We start from the raw sequence: 22,019 nt of genomic DNA, 5'->3' as shown, positions 1-22,019 counted from the left end.
TTAGATCCAGTTTTATTAAAATTTCTGCTAAGTAGACTGATGATACTATAATTTTTTAAGTAGAGGGGAAAACTGCTCATCTCCCTCTGATTTTTGTTGTTCATTTACATCAAGAGTAGGCACACAGGCCGGTCAAGAAAGACTATGATTCTTTGATTCTTAGCTCCCTAGAACTTGACATTCTTATATCCCCCCAGAGATATGTTGGTAGAATTTTTTGTTTTGTTTTTGTTTTTAAGAACAAGAACTGCGTTCTTTCAGACAGGCAGTGGAGTGTTATAATGGGATTATTAAAAAAGCCCTTGGAAAGGTAAACTACCAAGTTGTGCATGAGCCAGCTGCACTATGATAATAATACCTCCTAGGGTTATTCTAAGGATTAAACAAGAACATGTCCATAAAGAGCCTGGCACAGAGTAGGCCCTGGACAAATGTTAATTCGCTTCTTTTCCTCTTGCAGGTAGCTATTGTTTCATTGCTTTGGGGTAGTTTCCTATTTTTAATATTATGGAATATTTTACTAAAAACAGTGATTTGTACTGGGGTGCAAATTAATGCAGTTTTCAGACAATAGATGGAGAGTTAGGGCATATAAGAAATACTGCATTTCATAAGCATAATCACTAGATCAGGCATATGGGTTTATGAACATAGCTATGAATATTTAAACACATAAAATTAAAATGCTATTAAATGCCTGTTGTTCATTATCTTCCGATGAATACACTTATTCTTAGATTAAAAATAAGTTGTGTGCTTAAAAATCTGTAAACATAGTCATTTAATGGTTTACTTTTAATTTGACACAATTTTTACTCGAGGCAACAGCTTCTTACTATATGTAAATTAAATGACAATTTTACAATGTGAAAATTGGCATTCACATTTAAGGATAAGATTAAATCTCGTGGTGTCTTAAATTATTCAGTTTCCCCGTACTAAATTTATGCTAGTATTGTGCGGGTGTGACTATAGAGGAATGAGACTGATTTTCTTGTGGGGCTTGGAAGCTGGCTCTGAAGGCAGTTCCCAAAGAGGAGTCCCCGAAATGTTTTGACCAATGTCAGCATCCTTAGAATAAGTTTATGGACTCCCTAGGTGATGGCCTCACTTCAGTTTGTTACAAAACAAACATCAGCCCCCAGTCATTACTTTACAGCCATACTTTTGGTTTTACTATGTTTTTAAAGGGTACCCTGATTATTTTATGTTAATAAAATTGAGGCTTAAATGAAAGTGTAGAAATCCTCTATTATCGCATGATGAAATGTATTTTTTCTCAGCATATGTCTATTTATGCGGTAAAACAAGACAAAAACACCCACACACTAAGCTCTTCCCAGATGAACTGGTCTGAGTGGGAAGTATTTCCTTCCCACTGATTTTGGGGGCTTGGAGCTTCCCTGAGAGGCTGTACTGCTAAATGTTAATGGTTTTTGTACGGAGGCCTGGGGGACTTTTCATTATTCCTTTTTTCACCGGTTTATCACCTTTGTCTATTTCTTTCTTCTTGACGCTGCCCTATTAAAAGCGGGGGTCCGCCGTGGTGTTAATGTTATTTTGAGTATTGGTTGTTTGTCAGCGAGTAGGAGCAAGGTTATATTAAATGACCAGTTTGGAAACTGATGTCTAGTGCAGTGCTGTAGTGCCTCCCGTGGCCGGATCCTCCTATAGGTGAGATCACTCTGGAGTCCGAAAATCAAGTCGCTCAGTACAGCCTTTTCCTATGGAACCGGGAAGGGGGGTGGGGGCGGGCAGGAGAACACCCTCTTATGTTCTTAGAAAAGAATCTAAGTTCCTGCTCCTATTTGTGTGTGTGTGTGTGTGTGTGTGTGTGTGTGTGTGTGTGTGTGTGTTTTGTACTCTGGGGGGAAAAAGTCCATTTTTAAAAAATTGGGTCATCAAAAACTTCATTGAAGAAATGAGAAAAATGTTATTGCCAATGATTCCCTCTGTAAATGTCCCAGAGTCGATAATAGGAGGCTATTTGTAGTACAGCTAAATAAATGTATTTTAACATCTTGATATAAATCCAGTGCATGGAAATTGCTTACAAATGATTCACTAATGTTACCCAGCCAGAACTTACACGGAAAAGCTACACTCATATTCTATTTTTGCAGCTAATCATCCGCAGAGTATGTAATTGGTCGGGCCAGCTGATAACATATTTTTGGCGACTTCACTCTTCTTTACAAAAATATTTAGCCAGGGTATCCACTGAGATGTGACATCTTATTGGTTGTGGTGATAACCCAATACAGAAGGTGTTCCGTTAACTTCTGACCATTGACATATTAAATGAAGATGTTCAGTTGAGCAACATCAGTGATTTCAATTGATTCATCAGTCGCCAGTATCTAGCAGCCATCATGTTTCATTTTGCTAACAAGCCGATATCCCACATCTGATGCCAACAAGTCTGGTCTTTCAAACAAATGACATGCTTGATAAAGAAATCTTTTCAAAATCATTATGCACTTCAGCATTTGTCTTTTCTTCCGGCACAGCATCTGTGCATCTGTTCCATCAGGCGTCTATTCCTTGATCATTTCTCAGCCTTCCATGATTTTTGAGCCTGATTTGCGGGTATTTCAAGGATGTGAAATGAAGCTTCTTCCATTTGAATGTTCCAGCGAAACACAATGTTTATGTTCAAGGCACTAGATTTAATCTTGTGAATGAGACGGCAGGGAAGCGTTCTCACAAGACTTTCTGATAAGACATTGTTGTGAAAGAAATCGAGTGGGGGAGGGGAAAGAAGCCCTACTTTAGGAAAAACATTAAGGGCATCTTTTTTTGTTGTCTTTGCTATGGGTACTCGAAACTTCACACCACTATTACAGTATTGAAAAGCTTCAGAGCTTTAAGGCATCTCTCTGAACTGGTGAAATGACAATTCGCATAGTCCAACTGGTTAAAAATGGATGCAATTCATTCTTTAGTGAGCCCTGTTTAACTGCATAATTTGCTTATATGCATAAAACCGAGGAAGTCTTAATCTCTAGTTTGCATGTATCTGGACTGCATGCATCTGGCTCCATTAGATTCCCTGTAATTGCATGTTGACTAATTGCATAATACAGCTATCTGAACGCTGAATTTAAACCCAAATGCTTCTATTAGCACTGTAATCACTTTGGATAAGTGAATAGTTGGAATATAGTACCTGAAAATCACAACGCAGAACAATAACCACTTTCCTATCTGAAAAGAAGAAAAATCTAAAAGCAACTTTGAGTTTATAAATTAACCAGTAATGCTTTCTCTTGGGCAAATGTTAAAATCAGAAAATGAATCAGTAATTGATAAATGCAGAATCTTCTTATGTAATATTTTATCAAATCTTCTACATTTGCTTCTTTTAAGTGTTTTAAATTGAACATCCACATGCAATATAAATATGTTAATTAAAATTAAATCATTTTGAAAAGGTAATTGTGCATTTGTTTTCAATTTGCATTCATTTCTTTAAATGTGCGGCCTGGGGCATTTTGTGTTGGCGTGGGGGAGGATGGATTCTGTAGCCTGTGCTAATTGAAACTTATTTGGTGCATATGTGTTGTTCAATAAAGGACTCGCGGCTTGTGTGTGCACACATATAACATTCATTTAGACTAAAAGCGTGTGTTTATCGTCGTCCGGTGTTCAAAGCTGAAGTTCCTGGTAGAATCCAGAGAGAGCATCTTTAGCTAAAATAGGTGATAAAGACCACTTCTTCAGTGCTAGAAAAATATTGCAATTGCTGTGCTAAGTGTAGGTTGAATGGCTTAAATATTTATGTTTGAGTTTTAAATGTATTGTCTCGAATGAAAGAAATGGGGAACCTCATTTGTCCTCAAATTGAGCATTAATTAGCCTCCAGCATGTGTGGTGGATCACGGGCTTTTCCCCCTCTTACTTAAGTGTTTCAATTCAGGGCACAATCCAAGGACCATTCTAGGAACTTCTCTACTTTAAGCTTTTTTTTTTAATGTAAAAATGATGTGTATTTTTGAATAGGTAATACATGTACATGATGAGAAATTCAGAAGTGTACACAGTGAAAAGAATGTTCTTTGCCCACCGACAACTCCCAGTCTCCCTGTTTCCGTCTCAAGAGACGGTCATTGTTTCTTATGTTCTACTTCAAGCTTTGAAGAATGTTCTCAGGCAAGACTTTCACTACCTTCCTCCTTGATTTCGTTAGGCATTCTAAATCTCAGAGAGTGGCTACATCTAATCGAAGCCAAAACTTCAGTCATCTCAGAAAACATTGAATATTAGTCGGGAAGTTATTGTGTATATTTAAACTGGTCGATACATTAAATCGACTGGATGTTCTGGCATTGTATAGGGACAACTGTATTTATATGGACAAGATGAAGTGGGAGTCAGGAGATTATACAGAGAGCTGGGTGTTAAAGAAATTGAGCTTTGCACCTACTCTGTGCCTGGCTTGCACTATGTCCAACCAGTAAATGAGTGTTGAATAAATGGATGAATATAACTCAAAGGGTGTTTGCATGGAATATACTATGTAACTTCATTGACATTTTAGTTTTGCTTATTTAGGTATTTCCGCAGAATTATGAGGGTCACAGGGCTGCCAGCTATGTGGCCTGCAGGTCACCTGTATCAAAATTTCTTGGACCCCGCTCAGATAAACAAAACCAAAGTTCTCAGTGTCAGGGCCTGGTGATGTGCCTTCAAAACAAGTGGTTCCAGGGAATTCCCTGGTGGTCCAGTGGTTAGGACTCTGTGCTTTCACTGCCAGGGCTTGGGTTTGATCCCTGGTCTGGGGACTAAGATCCCACAAGCTGCACTGTGCGGCCAAAAAAGAAAAACGGGACAAGTGGTCACTCCAGCTGAATTTGATATATATGAAAGTTTGAGAACCACTGTTTTACAGAGAATGGCAAAAAGCAAAACTCCTGAAACTCTTTCCTACCAATTTATCTACTTGTTCACCAGTGGTCTTTTAAGATTCAGTATATCAGTATGGCCTCCTCAATTAATAAACTCCAAAATGACTTTTGCCTGAGGCAAAATATTTTTTCCAGTGCGGACAAGTGTCTCAATTCTGTCTACTTCATTTTGCCAACGTAGAACTGCCAACCATTCAAAGCCACATAGAGGTAGATCTGAGGACAAATTGGTATCTACAAGCAGGGGGTAGATTCCTCAGCGTGTGTGTGTTTGATTTAACGTTTAACTTAAATGCAAAACCCAAGCCTTTTTGTATCTCTGATCATTTCCCATTCATTATGCCAAAAGTCCTCCTCCAGATTTCTGCAGCTTTCTGTGTCAATGATCATGACATATTAAAAATGGTAACGTTATAAATACTGTGCCCTTGCTTTTTTCTGTAATGAGTAAGAACAATAATTCTTTCACCTTCCCTACACTTCTGTTAGACAGACGTTACAACAGTTTTAGTCGGAAGGAAAAAGCAACTCTAAAGTTAACTTTTAGCATTACGGGTGCTAAAGGATTGTTTTTTCCATTATATTAAAGAAAATACCTGCTTGAATGCGGCAAGTTTTCTAAGCCATCGAGTGCTCTCTGCGGAGTCTTTTCAATACAGGCTGTCCCAACAAATGAGTTGGAAATGAGTTATGTTCCAAAATTTACTTTTGAAGTTTTAGGTTATTTTCAATTCACAATTTTATTTTTCTCTAGAATCAGTGATAGAATCCTTGGATTACCTCACCGAAAATTCTTTTAAAATTCTTCTCTTTGAACTTTAACTCACAATGTAGTCAGATGATGGTACCATAATAGTGTTTGGTGACCCAAGGACAGATGCCAAAGGGATACCTTGGCTCTCCTTCCCCAGCTGCCCAGATAAAATCGGGTCAGTAATGGTGGAAGGAGGAAAATAGGAGCCCACCTCCTCTTCTTCTGTATCACCCTCTTTTCTCATCCCCTTGGGTCTGGGGTGGGGCTGAGGAGAGCTCTGGAATTGGAGTGTGCGCTGAACTGGGTTTCTGAAGTAGGATGCAGCTTCTAACAGCAGGTAGGGAGTAGATAAAGGGAATAAATTGCCGTGAGTGTTGGAATTTGTAAGGCAGCATCTTCCTTCTTTTCAGAACCACCCCCCTGCTCTTCTTCCTATTCTGCTTTGAAAACCTCTCCCTATCTCGGTTTAAAGCTTTGGTTTCCTAGTCAGATACAAAGTAAACCAACTGATTCTACCCCAAACTAGGTAATAATGAAAGAGTGAAGGAGAAGTATTTCAGCAGTAGTCATTTATTTTTCACTTCACAAAAGGAACTGTATCCTTGAGTTGATTTTTGTATTTTTTGTTTCAGCGGTAACCAATTATTTTTCACTCCCAAAAAACAGAAACTGCATTCTCAACTTTGTGTTTGTCTTTGTGTCCCACGTGCTTTCAAAACATGCACATTTCCTTAAAACAGCACCTTAATTCATATCAAGCCTCTACTATCTTGAGGACAAACTACAATAATGTTTACCTAAACACTGTTTGCAGAAAGGAATTGTACAAAATCAGAAAGGAAGCTCTATTTTTGTCTGTGGCTTCTGGCTTTTTTAAGTTACCATTTCCTGAGAACTCTTTGTGCTTCCTAATTTTAGGCTAATTCTGTAAATCTTCCAATTTCTTATACTTTTTTTAGTACTGATTTTTGTGTTTTTCAATGTGAAATTTTCTACTAAGGCTGTCAGAACAATTTTTAGTGAAGCAAGTAATGGAATAGATGTAATACATTTGCAGTAAGACGCAATAAATGTTTTGCCATTTGACTCCAACCTGATGTTAAAGAGAACACAGGTATGACAAACCGAGACCTTTCTAATAGCTTTGGAGCTCTAAATTCCTACATATTCAGGGATGCAATTGAAAGGCCACCCTTACAGGCTGCTGTTATGAAATGTCCTTATTCTTTCTTGTCCCTTGGACTCTGGAGAGGATTAGGGAGGTAGCTGACTGCGCGCTCGGTAGACGGCCCCCTTCTTAGTGCTGCTGCCGCCGAGTAGTTTTCCTTGGCAGTTGGTGAACTTCCCTGGATTTTTAAAGACTCTCCTTATTGTTCCATCAAATGCAATTTCCTTTGTCTCTTCAGTTCCTTTTCTGCTGTTTTCAGAATAGGGCTTAAAAGTAAGATAAAAGGCCTGATACTTTTCATCATAAAAAGTTGTAATGACAGGTCTCACTAATTAAAGTGTAACAATGGGAAGATTAGCCTTTCAGTCTGCATTGTGTTGAATCTGTACTGTATTTTCAAAAGCCCTAACTCAGAACATATTGGAGCACAACATCTTTAAAATATAAACATTCACACATGGATTTTATTATACTATGCACACCAAATAGAGGCACAGTACAGTAAGGCTTTCAGAACGCAGTAAATAGGAGAACTTCCCATTTCGGCACAAACCTTTTCGGTACTAACCGTTCTACTACTGAAATGGGAAAGAACGGAGGTAGAGTTGGAGGAACGCTCTGCGGAGCCAGGCTCTATGCTAATTTTGTGCGAGGAGCTTTCCTCTGGATTCCCTGGTATCAGAGAAGCAGAGCATACGTGCTTTTTACTGTGGCGTTTCCTTCCCTCAGTGAAAGAGCACATCTTCAACCCTGTCTTAATAAAGTAATATTCCTTTCTTGTGGTTTCAATACCACCACAATGTGCCTGACGCATTATTGGAACATTAGTAATTCCAAATATTTGAAGCTATGGAAATGTATTTGATGTGTAAAAACATGGTACACAGTGGGTCTTCCTCACTGGGGATCAGAGGATAACATTGGTCTGCGTAGCATCTAACCATGCACTTTTCTAGAGATACAAAAATAATCAAAAGAGATCTAGAAAAATCTAGTTGCAGGAGGCCTGATAGGAAAGACCAGAGAGCGAGTAGGAGAGAAAATACTCATGTTTGCATCAGGTTGCAAAAAACATTTAATTTAGGTGTTTAGATGTCTTTAAGATGAGTGATTAGGTCCTCATTAAGAAACAAAACACATGTGCAATTCTTTTCTTTCTTTTTGGTTAAACTTCTAGGTTAGGTTCAAATTCCTGACTTGAATACAAGTTAAGTATCTCTTATTTTCTGGAACATACTGTTTTTAAAAGAGGTTCCTGGTTCACACTTCGTCACCTTTACTTTCAATATCTTTGTCTTAGGCATTATGAAAGCTGAAGTGTCTGAACCAGGCAGAAACGTTGGGCATGTTTTACTGTATTTCAGCTGTGAAGATATAATACTGTGGCTCTGCTCCAAGTTGGAATAATCACAATTCTCACTTTTAAATGTTTGCATTCGTTAGGGAAAACTGAAACGCCTAACAGAAGAGTCTCGAGTAAGGTGACTGTAGCTCAGTCACAAGGGGAGAAAGGAGACAAGGATTCGAATAAAAGGGTGCAAATTAAAACTACGTTCATTTTGTATAATATTGAGAGATTATCCTTTTCTTCACTTCTTGGGCTCCAGAAATTGACTTAGGAGGGTTGTGTTGACATTCCTTCTCAATTTTTAGATAATCAGTACCCTCTTCTTTCTTGCACATCTGCCTCTCCCCTTCAAGTTCTAAGGACTGTTTCGCCTGGACTGTTGTCTTTCCTCACTAACTGATCTTCCACTTACCTACCCCCTTCAGGCTCTCACCACTCTCGTTCTCCACCCTACTGTTGGATTAATCTTCCTAACACCTAACACTGATCCTGTCATTTCTGTGCTCCAGAGCCTTCAATGGCACCCCATTGCTCATCAAATTAAGTACAAATTTCATAGCTTGATGCATAAGGCCCTTCTCACCTAGGCCGGCCTTATTTTGCAGTATACGTTTCCATACGTCCAATGGTCCAGTCGAAATAGACTCCTTGGGAAGTAGTTTGAGATGACAGATAAGAGAATATTCTGTGGGAGTCGGATCAGAATTGCTTCTGTGTGATCCAGCTGTGTGACTTCGGTGCCTCTGCTTCCTTTTCTGAATTTCATTGTCCTCGTTGATGGGGATAATACAAACACCTGCCGCATAGGGTTGTTGTGAGGACTGAACAAATGATATAAACTTCAGACATTTTGGGGAGTAACAGGATATTTTAGATTATTTCTATCAACCACCCAATGGTTACTTGTTGTGTGATGAGTATAGATAGAGCTGATCCTGGAGGGAAATACAGAACCGGCTCTGAGGTGTCTGAAGCAGCCTGAGAGATGCTCTCACTGGCACTCTTTAAGTAGCTCAGGATGAAATGGGGGTGGTGGTGGTGGGGCCAGATATTTATACACGAAGTTAAATGATAAAAGAGTTCAAAAGTTCATGGCCATAATACCAGAATAGTCTCGAGACCACGTGTGAGCAATTGCCAGGTGAACAAGATTGATAGTAACTGTTGCGATTTATTGGAAGGAGACATCATGATGGTCCAGGATGGTCGAGGAGGGCTTCCAGGAAGAAGAGGGATTTGAGCTGGGTAGGTTTTAGATAGGAGGACAATTTGCACTCCAAGGGTAGCAGGTCCTGGCTTTGTTTGGGGGAGCTCCGCTTCGATGAGCTCCTTTTGTCCTAAAAGCCTTAAGTCTTTGTTTAGGAGGAAACTTACTTCAGAGTGAGATGCTAATCAATCTGTTTGGTGATGTAAATTGGGTTTAAACAAACTACTCTCCAATAGAGTTAGAGAATTTCCCTCTTTCTAAAGATGGATTAAGCTTGGATTTTTCCACCTCCCCCCACCCCCGTCACCCCCCCTCCCGTCGCCCCCCCCCCCACCCCAGCCCCGGAGATGGGTGTGGTTTTTTGCCCTGAGATTTTCTCACAATAGACTTGGAATTGAGATTAGTTTGAAGCAGGGGAGGTGTGTACATTTGATTTTTCTTTAGCCTTAAATTGGAGGAAAGGCTGTGACAAGGAGCTGAGCCTGGGCCTGGCTTAGTGCTGGCTAAAATAGAAGAAAGATGGCCTCACTTGGAATCACTTGAGACATGTTTATGCCAGCCTTTGGGAGACAGACTGTGGACTCCTGATTATCCATCTGGGTCATGGTGTCTGGCGATACCAGGGACTAGGTTCCCTTAGGAGGAAATGGAGAATCTCAGTGTCATTCACTCTGGGGTGGGAAAGTGGGCCAATGATCTTAGGTGGCAGGAAAGGAGGACTTTCTCCTTTGGCTGGAGCCAAGGGGAGCTGGGTCTGGAATCTTAGCCATGGGAACTCCTAAAGGTTCCTTTTGGTGTGGATTTTGAGCCGGTACTTGCTATAAGGATATTGCCAGGAGGTGGGCTAGAAATTGAACGTGGATTATAAATTACAAGCTAGTAGTTATAAACTACTACCTCAGTCACCTCTATGCCACCCTCCAAGCATTCAGTAAAGTTCTGTTAAAAATTACAGCTTGGACTGAAGGAGTTAGGGAGAGCAGAGTCCTCTCCTTGAAGTAGGAGTAGGGGAGCCATCTGAAATAGGCTCTCGCAAAGTTTCTTACTGTCAGACATTCCGATTCAGTAGTTTGTGGTAGGGTTCTGGAATCTGTATTTTTAGCAAATTCAGGTGATTCTGATGCACAATCAGGTTTGGGATCCACTTCTGTAGGCTGAAAATATTACTACCACTTCTTAGTGGGTTTCTCTATGAAGTGTTAGAATACCTTTAACTTGATGGAGAGAAGTTGTGAGAGTGACGTGCAAGATAGAGTTGTATATGTTAGACTTGGAATCATTTAGATATTTTACAACAAGAACAGGTTCATGGTGTAGTAACCCCACCACCACCGCAATAAAGATGAAACAAAATAGAGGTGGGCAATTCTGCTCTGACCACCTCCCTCACAGGGCTGCCAGAACCAACTTAAGAGTGGATGGGCGAGGGGCAAGGCTTGATCAGCACAAGCTGTCATACAAATCTCAAGTGCGCTTAAGTGATGAGTATTACTTTTTTAATCCAAAAAGAATCTATGAAAGCGGGATTTTTTTTTTTTTTTTTTTTTTTTTTTTTTTTTTTTTTTTTGCGGTACGCGGGCCTCTTACTGCTGCGGCCTCTCCCGTTGCGGAGCACGGGCTCCGGACGCGCAGGCTCAGCGGCCATGGCTCACGGGCCCAGCCGCTCCGCGGCATGTGGGATCTTCCTGGACCAGGGCACGAACCCATGTCCCCTGCATCAGCAGGCGGACTCTCAACCACTGCGCCACCAGGGAAGTCCGAAGGTGGGATTTTTAAAAAATAAAACCAGGAAAAATTTATGAGAGAATATATTTGGGTAACTTAAATCTCATACTACTCTATAGGGGATGAAGATCCTTTGGTTGGGCAAATAATCACTCTCTGTTTCTCCTTTGTATAGATGTAGAATTATTTATGGTATTTGCCTTGAGTGAGGCCCATATAACGGAGAATGTCCTAGAAATTCCAAAACTAGTTATATGAAAGTCATTTGAGAAAATTTGACACCTACTGCAAAACGTTTGGAAACTTACTAATGTTATATCTGCCACTAAAGTGCCACATATTTCAGACCATCAGCTTTTTTTTTCTTGACACGTGTTATATCTTACCAATGACTAGATGTCATGGGAAATTATTAACCTAATTTATATGATTTGAAAGTGTTTCTTTTACTATTGAAGAATATGCAGAGTTACCTTTTGCCTTCTATAAGGATAGAGTATTTCCATATTCTTTCAGGTATTTTAAAAGAAGCCCCAGATAGATTTCCTACCATTTGAGCCTCTATTGTGGGCCTTTCACACCACCAGGTTTACTTGACCTTGGCTCTAGTGCACTGAAACCCCAAGTGTGAACACTTCTCTTTCCCAGGAGCTTTAACTTCAAAGCCTCTGAGGACCATTTGCATGGTAATACTGTTAAGCACTAAGAAACAAACACTCATAAACTGTCTTCTGACCATCCTTCCACCACACTTGCACGTAGCGCATTTGTCCGTTCATTCCTAGCTGCACTGCCATGTGCCACTCTTTATGGAGAAAGCATTTCTTTGATTGTTTTACTTCCCCAATTCTCCCCGTGTGAGAACTGCAGTAGGGAGCTCTCGCTTTGGCCTAGCAGATGGGCACAAAGAAACTCTGTTTGAGGTGTGAGCTGACCTTTCTTGAAATTTGAGATCAACTCCTACTTGGATTTGAACTTTGAAGACCCAGAGATAGGAAGTTTCCATGTACGGATCAAAACACGTCAGAGTAGGACCCGTTGATTTGGGCTGGCAACCTTGGCAGGTAGGATTACTTTGCTCCACAGCTCGGAACAGTGTATCCTGAGCCCTGAAAAGCCACCTCACAAATGTCTACTGACTGGTCCTGATGGTAACTGGAGAGAGCGTGAGGATAAATCAGTTCAACCTATCTCCACCACTGGAAAAGCAAATCAAAGCATGTCCTAGTGAATATCATCCTTCATTCCACAGCTAATATTTGTGAGAGCCTGTTAGGTTCACAGCAGTGTGGCAATCGCAAAAAAATATATAATTGTAGTAGTGTCTGCAGGAGGCTGGTGCCTAGTGAACACGGTGGTATCTAGCAGAAGCGGCATTGGTGCCAGTGGGGAGCATTGGTGCCTGGCAGGGGTTGAGAGCAGGAAATGAGGCAAGGAAAGGTATATGCCACATGGAAGCAGACCTGGACAGCTGATGGGGGCTCAGTCATGAGCCAAGGTGAGATGCTGCTTGGAGACTCCCAGAAATACCTGAAGGGCACTTTACAGGAGGACAGGGTCCCACGTGAGCAGATAGGGACAAAAGTCAGGGAAGTATAGATTCCTGTGACCCTATTGTGCCCACAGGCTGGCAAACCCTAAGGAAATTCAGGTTACATGATCTATTCATCAGTGTAAGAGACATGGTTTCCACTCTTAGGGAGCTTCTGCACACAGCTTAGGGACTTACACACATGGCAATAAAAGAAAGATTCTAAAAAATGGTGAGGAAGACATTGCTGGGGCCCATAAAAATGAGTAGGTTCTCATAGTGGTACAGGTGGGTACTGAAGAACCCGTAGTATTCAGAGAGCTGGAAAGGCAGGAAGGGCCTTCCAGATAGGGGTCCTCATGATCGCAGAAGATCAGGCCATCATCACGTGGGGTCCTGGGAGGTAGGCCTGGCACTGTAGTCTGGGCCAGGCTGTGGGAGTGTGTCGACTGCCCAGCTGTCCTCTGGAGTTGGGACATTTAACGGTGGAAAGCACTCAAGGCTTTGGGCCAGCACACTGCTGGGGATTAGGAAACTCCGTATAGGACGGAGGGAAGGTTTGTGGCCTGGGAAGAGAAACTACAGGCTGGGAGAAACCGCAATAATTGAGGGGTGAGGTGATAAAGGTCTGGACTACCTGGTAGAGAAAGTGGAAAGGAAAAGGGAGGAAGAGAAAATCGAGAGAGGTGGGGAGACAGAGTTGATAGGACTAGTTAGAATTGACAGCCTGGGCACTGGCTCTGGACTGATTTCCAAGAAAGAAATCAGTCAGGGACTTCCCTGGCAGTCCAGTGGTTAGGACTCAGCGCTCTCACCGCTGAGGGCCCGGGTGCAAGCCCTGGTCCGGGAACTAAGATCCCACAAGCCACACAGTGCGGCCCAAAAAAAACCTAAAAGAGGTCACTCAGAGAGAATGGAGATTTGAGCCCCACTAACTGGGAGACAGGCTGACAGAAAAAGGGAAGAGCTCCTTGACATTAGAATTACATTTTTTTTTTTTTTTGCGGTATGTGGGCCTCTCATCACTGCGGGCCCCCCCGCCGCGGAGCACAGGTGGTTCCGGACGCGCAGGCCCAGCGGCCACGGCTCACGGGCCCAGCCACTCCACGGCATGCGGGATCCTCCCGGACTGGGGCACGAACCCGCGTCCACCTGCATTGGCAGGCGGACTCTCAACCACTGTGCCACCAGGGAAGCCCAGAATTACATTTTTGAGTAGGATTGATGACACATGTTTTTGATTCTCAGAACTACTAAACGTAACCCAGCCTTCTCTTCCACCTTCCTTTTTTCTTCCATTCCCCTCCTTCTCAACACCACAACTCTGATCCTGGTTAAATTTCTATAATTTATAAGCACATGTTGGTGTTTTTGTTTTTAACAGAAATGGTAGCATGACATACATATTGTCCTGCAACTTCCTTTGATTAACAATACATCATGAATATCTTTCACTGCTGTTGCGTATAGATTCTCCTCAATCTTTTTAACAGCTATGTAACAGTCCGCTGTATGGCTGTACCATTATTTCTTTTACCAATGCTCCATTGATATGCATTTATGTTGTTTCCAAATATATATTCTTATAGCCGATGCTTCAATTAATATCATGTTCCTATCCTTGTGCAAGTGTCAAGGATAAATTTCTAGAAGAGAAATTACTGGGTCAAAGGATATGTACAATTTTACATCAGTTGATACATATTGCAAAATTGCCTCCAGAATGTTTATCTGATTTTAATTCTTCCATTAACAGGTTAATCAAGACCTTTTTGTGGATGTCTGTGGCAATGTGTCAACCTGCTCTTCCTACAACTGCAATAAACACTAGTTTGCCCCATTGGAAAGGATTATATTAGTCAACAGAATTCTAATGAATGAAGGGTTTCTTAATTAAAATAACCAGAAAGTCATTACTTGTAAATATATAAACAAGTTGATTATAGCAAGAGGCTGAATACTTCTAATAAGCATGTGTGGATATTAAATTAACCATGGTTCACAAACCATCCATGGACGCATGGTTGATTGGAAATAACCACTTCACAATGGTTACCCGATTCCTCTTTGCCAACTGCCAAGTGGTATTCCCGTTTGTTTGATTATTATGGTTTGACATAACTCACCATACTCCCAAACACATATATATGTCAAGTAAAAGTGTGGGTTTATTTTAAGTGGACATTGAAGAAATGGAACACTTAATGGAGGATTAGGAAACCAGCTTTTCTTTCCTTTTTGATTCAACAGATATTTGTTCACCATGTACAGTATGCTAGGAAGGTACCTTATTAATTGCTTTAGAGAGTACGTAGATGAGTAAAACCTGGTTCTTGCCCTCAAAGTGTTTATAGGAAACACAAAGGAAAAAAGGATGAATATAAAAATAAATATTAAAATGGGGGACTCCCCTGGTGGTCCAGTGGTTAAGAATCCACCTTCCAATGCAGGGCACGCGGGTTCGAGCCCTGGTCAGGGAACTAAGATCCCACATGCCGCGGGACAACTAAGCCTGTGCGCCACGATTAGAGAGAAGCCCGAGCGCCGCAACAAAAGATCCCGCAAGCCGCAATGAAGATCCTGCATGCCGCAACTAAGACCCAACACAGCCAAATAAATAAATAGATATTTTAAAAAATACTCAAATGGCTATAAAACCAAGGCAGAGTGAAAACAGTGCTTAAGGAAAGGCACAAAGAAACTACAGTGAAAATTCAAAAGAGAGCAAACACGTCTGGTTAAGAGGGAAATAAGGGAAGGCTTCATATGAAGGAAATGCATTTGAGAGGGGCTTCCAAGAATGAGTAGGATTTTTTTTACTGAGACACTCATTTTTGGAACCTCAAGGCTACCATGCTGTGGAAAGCCAAGGTCACATGGGGAGTACATGTAAAGGTGCTTCTGTCAACAGCCCAGTTGAGTGGAATTTTTCAACCAACCCAGCCCAGGTGCCAGATGTGAGTAAAATTTTCAGCAGGGCAATTTCCAGTGAGTGAAGACACCCCTGGACATTTCTTGCCCCGAGCCACTGGATCACCCCAGCCGTTCAAGTCTTCCTGGCTGAGGTCCCTGACATGGTGGAGCAGAGGTAAGTCATGTCTGCTGTGCCCTGTCTGCATTTCTGACTCACAGAATTCATGAGCATTAATAAATGGTTGTTACACCCATACACACACAAATGGATAGTATTCCACAGGTAAGCTGGAGATAGGGAGATCATTTCCAGCAAAGGAAACCACGTGAACAGAGGCCCTGACCTGGGGGGAGCATGACTGTGTCTACAGAACAATAAACAGTCACGATGGGCTGGTGTCAAGGATTTCAACAGGGGAGTGGCAGGAGAGCAGACTAGTCTGAGAACGAAGAATGTGAAACGGCAAGCAAGTGTACCCTATTTAGTAGGCAAGAGCAAGCCAGCAGAAGGCGAGCATCAGGCTGTTCTTTTGAACCAGAAAGAGAAACATATTCATAAATGTTTGGCAAAAATTAAATTTCATATTACCTTATTCTTGCAATTCACTTTTTCTTTTTTCTTTTGGCTGCATTGGGTCTTTCGTGGCTGCGCGTGGGCTTTCTCTAGTTGCTGAGAGCTGGGGCTACTCTTCGTTGTAATGCGCGGGCTTCTCATTGTGGTGGCTTCTCTTATTGTGGAGCATGGGCTGTAGGCACGTGGGCTTCACTACTTGTGGCGGGCGTTCTCAGTAGTTGTGGCTCACGGACTCTAGAGCATAGGCTCAGTAGTTGTGGCGCACGGGCTTAGTTGCTCCGCGGCATGTGGGATCTTCCTGGACCAGGGATCGAACCCATGTCCCCTGCATTGGCAGGCGGATTTTTAACCACTGCGCCACCAGGGAAGTCCCTCATCTTTTAATTTGATTAAAAACAAGTTCAACCTGTCATTCATTTAACAAATATTTGTTGGATGCTTCTACAAATGTAAAAGTACTAAATGTATATAAATTACCTTCTAAGTTTAAATAAGCTATTCGTTTCTTCTCTCTTACATTAGTTTGTGCGATGCCTACTGTGAAAATGGTTTTCTGTCTTCCATCTAATTTTGTGAAGAAAAAGGGTCATACCACTGGGATTGTGGGTAGGTTCTGGCCATGACACAAGGGTAACCTTTATTAGTAAAAATAAAAGTACTATTGTATAAACATGAAAGATTTAGTTTTCAGTTTGTTTTTAAAGTGGAATCAGATTTTTCACTATTGGGACTGAAACATGCAGTTTAACTAAATTTCAAAAGAGGCTATGTGGAAGTGCTTTGGAAATTATAAAAGCAATATTCAAATGCAAATTATTATTACTATTACTCAGCCGTATTCCAGAAGCATGAAGATCAACACGATATTGCCTATATTTCTTCTTTAAGTCTCTTTGGACTTGGTACCTTGCTAAAAAGAATATTGCCTCAAAATAAAAAATAAACACACATACGAATAAATCCTAAATAAGAATTAAATACATTCAGAGTAATTACGTCAATAATCATGTTCAATATCAAAAAAAAATAAATGGTTATCACCAAAATTCATACTTTGAAAAACAGTGAATGCAAATAAAATAGAGTCCTACTCTAATCAGACTCTGTACCTTTGATTTGATACAATTCAAGTTCATACGTTCAGTAGGATACGTATGTGTGCTGGTGTGTATGCATCATGCGGCTGTTTAAAGCCATGTTAGAACTCTTGTGCTAACATTCAAAAGCACTTAATACGTAAAAATAACATTCTTGCTTGATAAGAATACAAAAATAATTATAAAACAAATTCGAAATCTGTCCCAGAATAGGAAAGTTTCTCTTTAAGATACAGAAGTAACAGCTTCCGTTTATTAAGCCTTTACTATTTCTATGTGTCAGGTACTATGCTAGGTACTTTATATGCAATATCTCCCTTAAAACTCACAGCAACCTCAGGAGTTAAGTGCTAGTAAGAGGAAAGCAAGGTACAGGTGATTTAAGTAATTTTTCTAAGGTCACCCAGTTAGTAAGCAGGATTCAAATAAAAATGGGATCCAAACAAAGGTATTCTGAACACCAGGTACTGTGCTATTAACAACTTTGAATTACTTAACAAAGAGCCTCTCCCTGCGGGAAGGGACTTCAGAAGTCATCTAAAATAAACTAGAGAGAGACAGGTGTTAGTGGAATGGCAGGAGGATGCCAAAGACATCTTTGCCTGTTTTGAAGATTGCCCAGGTTCAGCCCTGTACCAGGCAATGTGGAAGGACTATGGTCCCAAGAGTGTGGAGTAAATAAACATTATTTCTGTCTCTGCCCTCCTACCTCTTAGCCCCTAAAGGGTTCAGATGTGCCCCCCCCAAATATGGCACCTTGGCATTTGAATATTTCAAGCTGAAGGAATTTGAGAAATGGCAGGTGCTGGAAGGATTTTCTGACTTTCCCCTGAAGCAGGTCATAAAACCCTCCTGTGACAGGTCATCTCCCTATACCTGGCGGAAAGGAGCATCTTAATCTCCCAAGACAGAGGGATCCTGAAAGGAATTTGAATGAACAGATTTTGCTGTTTCCCCCAGTTTACCACATTTAGCTCATACTATTCTCTGTCCTTTTACATTTTTCCAGAACTTTCCCCTCTTCATCAAACCTAGCATAAAAACCCCCAGGTTTAACTGCTTCTTTGGGTCTTTCTTTCCTTATGAAGATTCCTATGTCATGTAAAACTTCTTATATTTAATAAATCTGTATGGTTTCTTCTTGTTAATTTATTTTTTGTTACAGGGACCGCCGGCTATTACTTAGGAGGGTAGAGGAAAAGATTTTTCTTCCCTTACATACCATATGCAGACAATGGGAAGTGTTGCATCAGAACTCCCCAGCTTTCTGGCCAGAGGACTGTGAAGAGGGCCCCAGAGAGGCAGAAACTTGTCACGGAGAGAGATCCTGTAAAGTGGTGTGTGAAGGCCTGGGCACACCTCTGAGTTGCATACCAGAGACCATTAGACCACTGCCTAGTCTCAGAGTGGCCATTGAGTGGTGTATATGCAAGACAGATCCAAAACACACTGCAAATGCTCTGAAAACTAAATTGACGTTGGAACCACAGCCCAGAGAAGTTGGGTTGAAACTTGTAGCCCGAATCTCACCAGGTCTATTAACTTCTAAAGCAAAAATAAAACAGCACAAAAACGAACACAAAACCACAACATTTTCCTTAGAAATCATACGAGACCCAGAGTCTCATATTCAAAATGTGCAGGATGCAATCCAAAATTACTCAGCATATGAAAAATCAGGAACCTCAACTTGCAAGGGAAAAAACAAAATGATCATCAGATTCCAGCTCCAAGATGACACATATGTTGGAATTATGACAATACTTTGAAGCATCTATTATAACCATGGTTCAATAAATAAGGGCAAATACTCTTTGTCTTCCTCTCTTTTCCTGCCTTCTCTGGTTTTAATTAAGCATTTTATGTGATTCCATTTTTCTTCTCTCTTAATATATCAATTATACTTTTTTTTTTTTTTTTTTTTGCGGTACGCGGGCCTCTCACCGTTGTGGCCTCTCCCGTTGTGGAGCACAGGCTCCAGACGCGCAGGCCCAGCAGCCATGGCCCACGGGCCCAGCCGCTCCGCAGCAGGCGGGAGCCTCCCGGACCGGGGCACGAACCCGTGTCCCCTGCATCGGCAGGCGGACCCTCAACCACTGCGCCACAAGGGAAGCCCTATACTTCTTTTTTAAAAAGCTTTTTAAAGTGGTTGCCCTAGAGTTTGCAACGTACATTTACAACTACATCAATTTCAAATAACACTATACAACTTCACAGGTAGTGATGGTATCTTATAAAGGAGTATTCCCAATTCCTCCCTCCCATCCCTTATAACATTATTGTCATTCATTTCACTTATCTATAAGCTATAATCACCAAATACCTTGTTGCTACACTTATTTTAACAAACTGTTATAGCAATTAAGAATGAGAAAAATAAAAGATTTTTTAACCTTCATTTATTCCTTCTTTAACACCCTTTCTTTATATAGATCTGAGTTCTGACCTATATAATTTTCCTTTTCTCTGAAAAACTTCTTTTATAATTTCTTGCCATATGTGCCACTGGTGATGAATTCCCTCAATTCCTGTTTGCCTGAGAAATTTAAATACTCTTGAAACAAATGGAAAGGTAGAAAGTTTCAGCAAAGAAATAGAAAATATAAGGATGGAATTGAAAAATACGATAATTGAAATAAAAATTCATTGGATGTGGTTGATAACAGAAAGGAGTTTTAAGAGGAAAAGTTCAGTGTACTTGAACATAGATCAGTAAAAATTATCTAGGAATTCCTTGGCAGTCCAGTGGTTAGGACTCTGAGCTTCCACAGCAAGGGTCACGGGTTCAATCGCTGGTGGGGGAACTAAGATCCCACATGCTGTAGGGTGTGGCCAAATAAATAAATAAATAAAAATAAAAATTATCTAAAAATGAACAAAATAGCGAAAAATGATTCAAAAAAATGAACACTCAGGGATCTGTAAAACAATATAAACATAAACATATAAATTAAATATTTGTTTCATCAGAGTCCCAGAAGAGAGAAAAAGAGTGTGGCACGGAAAGAATACTTGAAGAAATAACTGATGAGAACTTTCCAAATTTAGCAAAGGACATGAATTTGCATGTTCAAGAAGCTCAGGGAACACTACCCAGGATAAACTCAAGGAAATTCACATGTAGACACATCATAATCACACTACATAAAACTAAATATGAAGAAAAATATCGAAAGCAACCAGAAAAACACCACATTACATATAGTGATACAATGATAGTGGATTTCTCATCATAAACTATGGAGGCAAGAAAAACATTAAAAAAATGACTCTAAAGATGAATTGTTAGTGCATAATTTTGTATCCAATGAAAATATTCTTCTGGAATGAGGGTAATATAAAGATATTCTCAGATGAAGGAAAACTGAAAGAATTTATCACCAGAATACCTGCTCCAAAAGAAATGCTAAAGGAAATTCTTCAGATGGAAGGAAAAGGATACCAGAGGAAAACCTGGAATATCAGGAATGGAGGAAGAACAACAGAAATGGTAATTGTATGGGTAAATATAATAAATGATTCTTCTCATTTATGTTCTTTAAAATATTATGAAGGTGGAAAGTAAAAATTATAACGTTGACTAATGCGATTTTTTAAAAATATTTATTTATTTATTTGGCTGCACCAGGTCTTAGTTGCAGAATGCGGGATTTTTAGTTGTGGCATGTGAACTCTTAGTTGCGGCATGTGGGATCTATTTCCCTGACCAGGGATCGAACCTGGGCCCCCTGCATTGGGAGTGTGGCGTCTTAGCCACTTGACCACCAGGAAAGTCCCTAATGCGATTTTCAATGTATGTAAATAAAATATGTAAGACAAGTACAACATAAAGTGAGGAGGTTGAAGGAACTCATATAGTGGTAAAGTTTCTACATTTCACTTGAAGTAGTAAAATATTGATTCTGAGTAGACAGTGCTAAGTTAAGTATGTATATGGTAATCCCTAGAGTAACCACCTAAGCAGACATGCAAAGAGATTTACTAAAAAACTCAATGGATAAATTAAAATGGAATACTAAATAATATTATTATAGTTAATATAATTAATTTATAATATAAGAAATATATTTGGATTAATAAATCTAAAAGAAGGTAAGAAAGAGTAACAGAGGAAAGACAAACAGAAGAGAAAACAAGTAATAAAATAGTAGACTTAAATCCAAACATGTTGATATATATATGTAAATGATCTAATCACATTAATTAAAAGACACAGATTATCAGCATAGATTTTTTTAAAAAACGATTCAGTGGTATGCTTTCTACAGGAAAACCTTTTTTATGTAATGAAATAGGCTAGGTAAAAGGAAAGAATGGGAAAAGATGTATATCATGCAGTCACTAATCAAAATAAACTGGACCGACTATATTAATATCAGACAAAATGGACGTCAGAGCAAGGAAAATTACCAAGGATAAAGAACAACATTACACAATGATAAAAGAATCAAATCACCAAGAAGACATAAAATCCTAAATGTGTATGCAACTAAAACAAAACTTGAAAATACGTGAAGCAAAAAATGATAGAACTGGGAGAATTGGGTGAATCCCCAATTATAGTTACAGACTTAAACATTCCTTTCTCAGTAATTGATAGAATAAGTACACATGTTATCAACAAGGCTATAGAACTGAAAAACACCATCAGACAGCAGTATCTAACTGGCATTTATAGAACAGTCTACCCAATGACAGCAGAATACACATTCTTATCTGCTGCAAATGCAACATTTACCAAAATAGACCAAATCCTGGGTCATAAAACAAATTGTAACAGGTTTAAAATAATTAA

Source organism: Pseudorca crassidens, chromosome X (genome assembly GCF_039906515.1).
Source record: "Pseudorca crassidens isolate mPseCra1 chromosome X, mPseCra1.hap1, whole genome shotgun sequence".
NCBI lineage: Eukaryota > Metazoa > Chordata > Mammalia > Artiodactyla > Delphinidae > Pseudorca > Pseudorca crassidens.
This window is presented reverse-complemented; position numbering follows the sequence as displayed.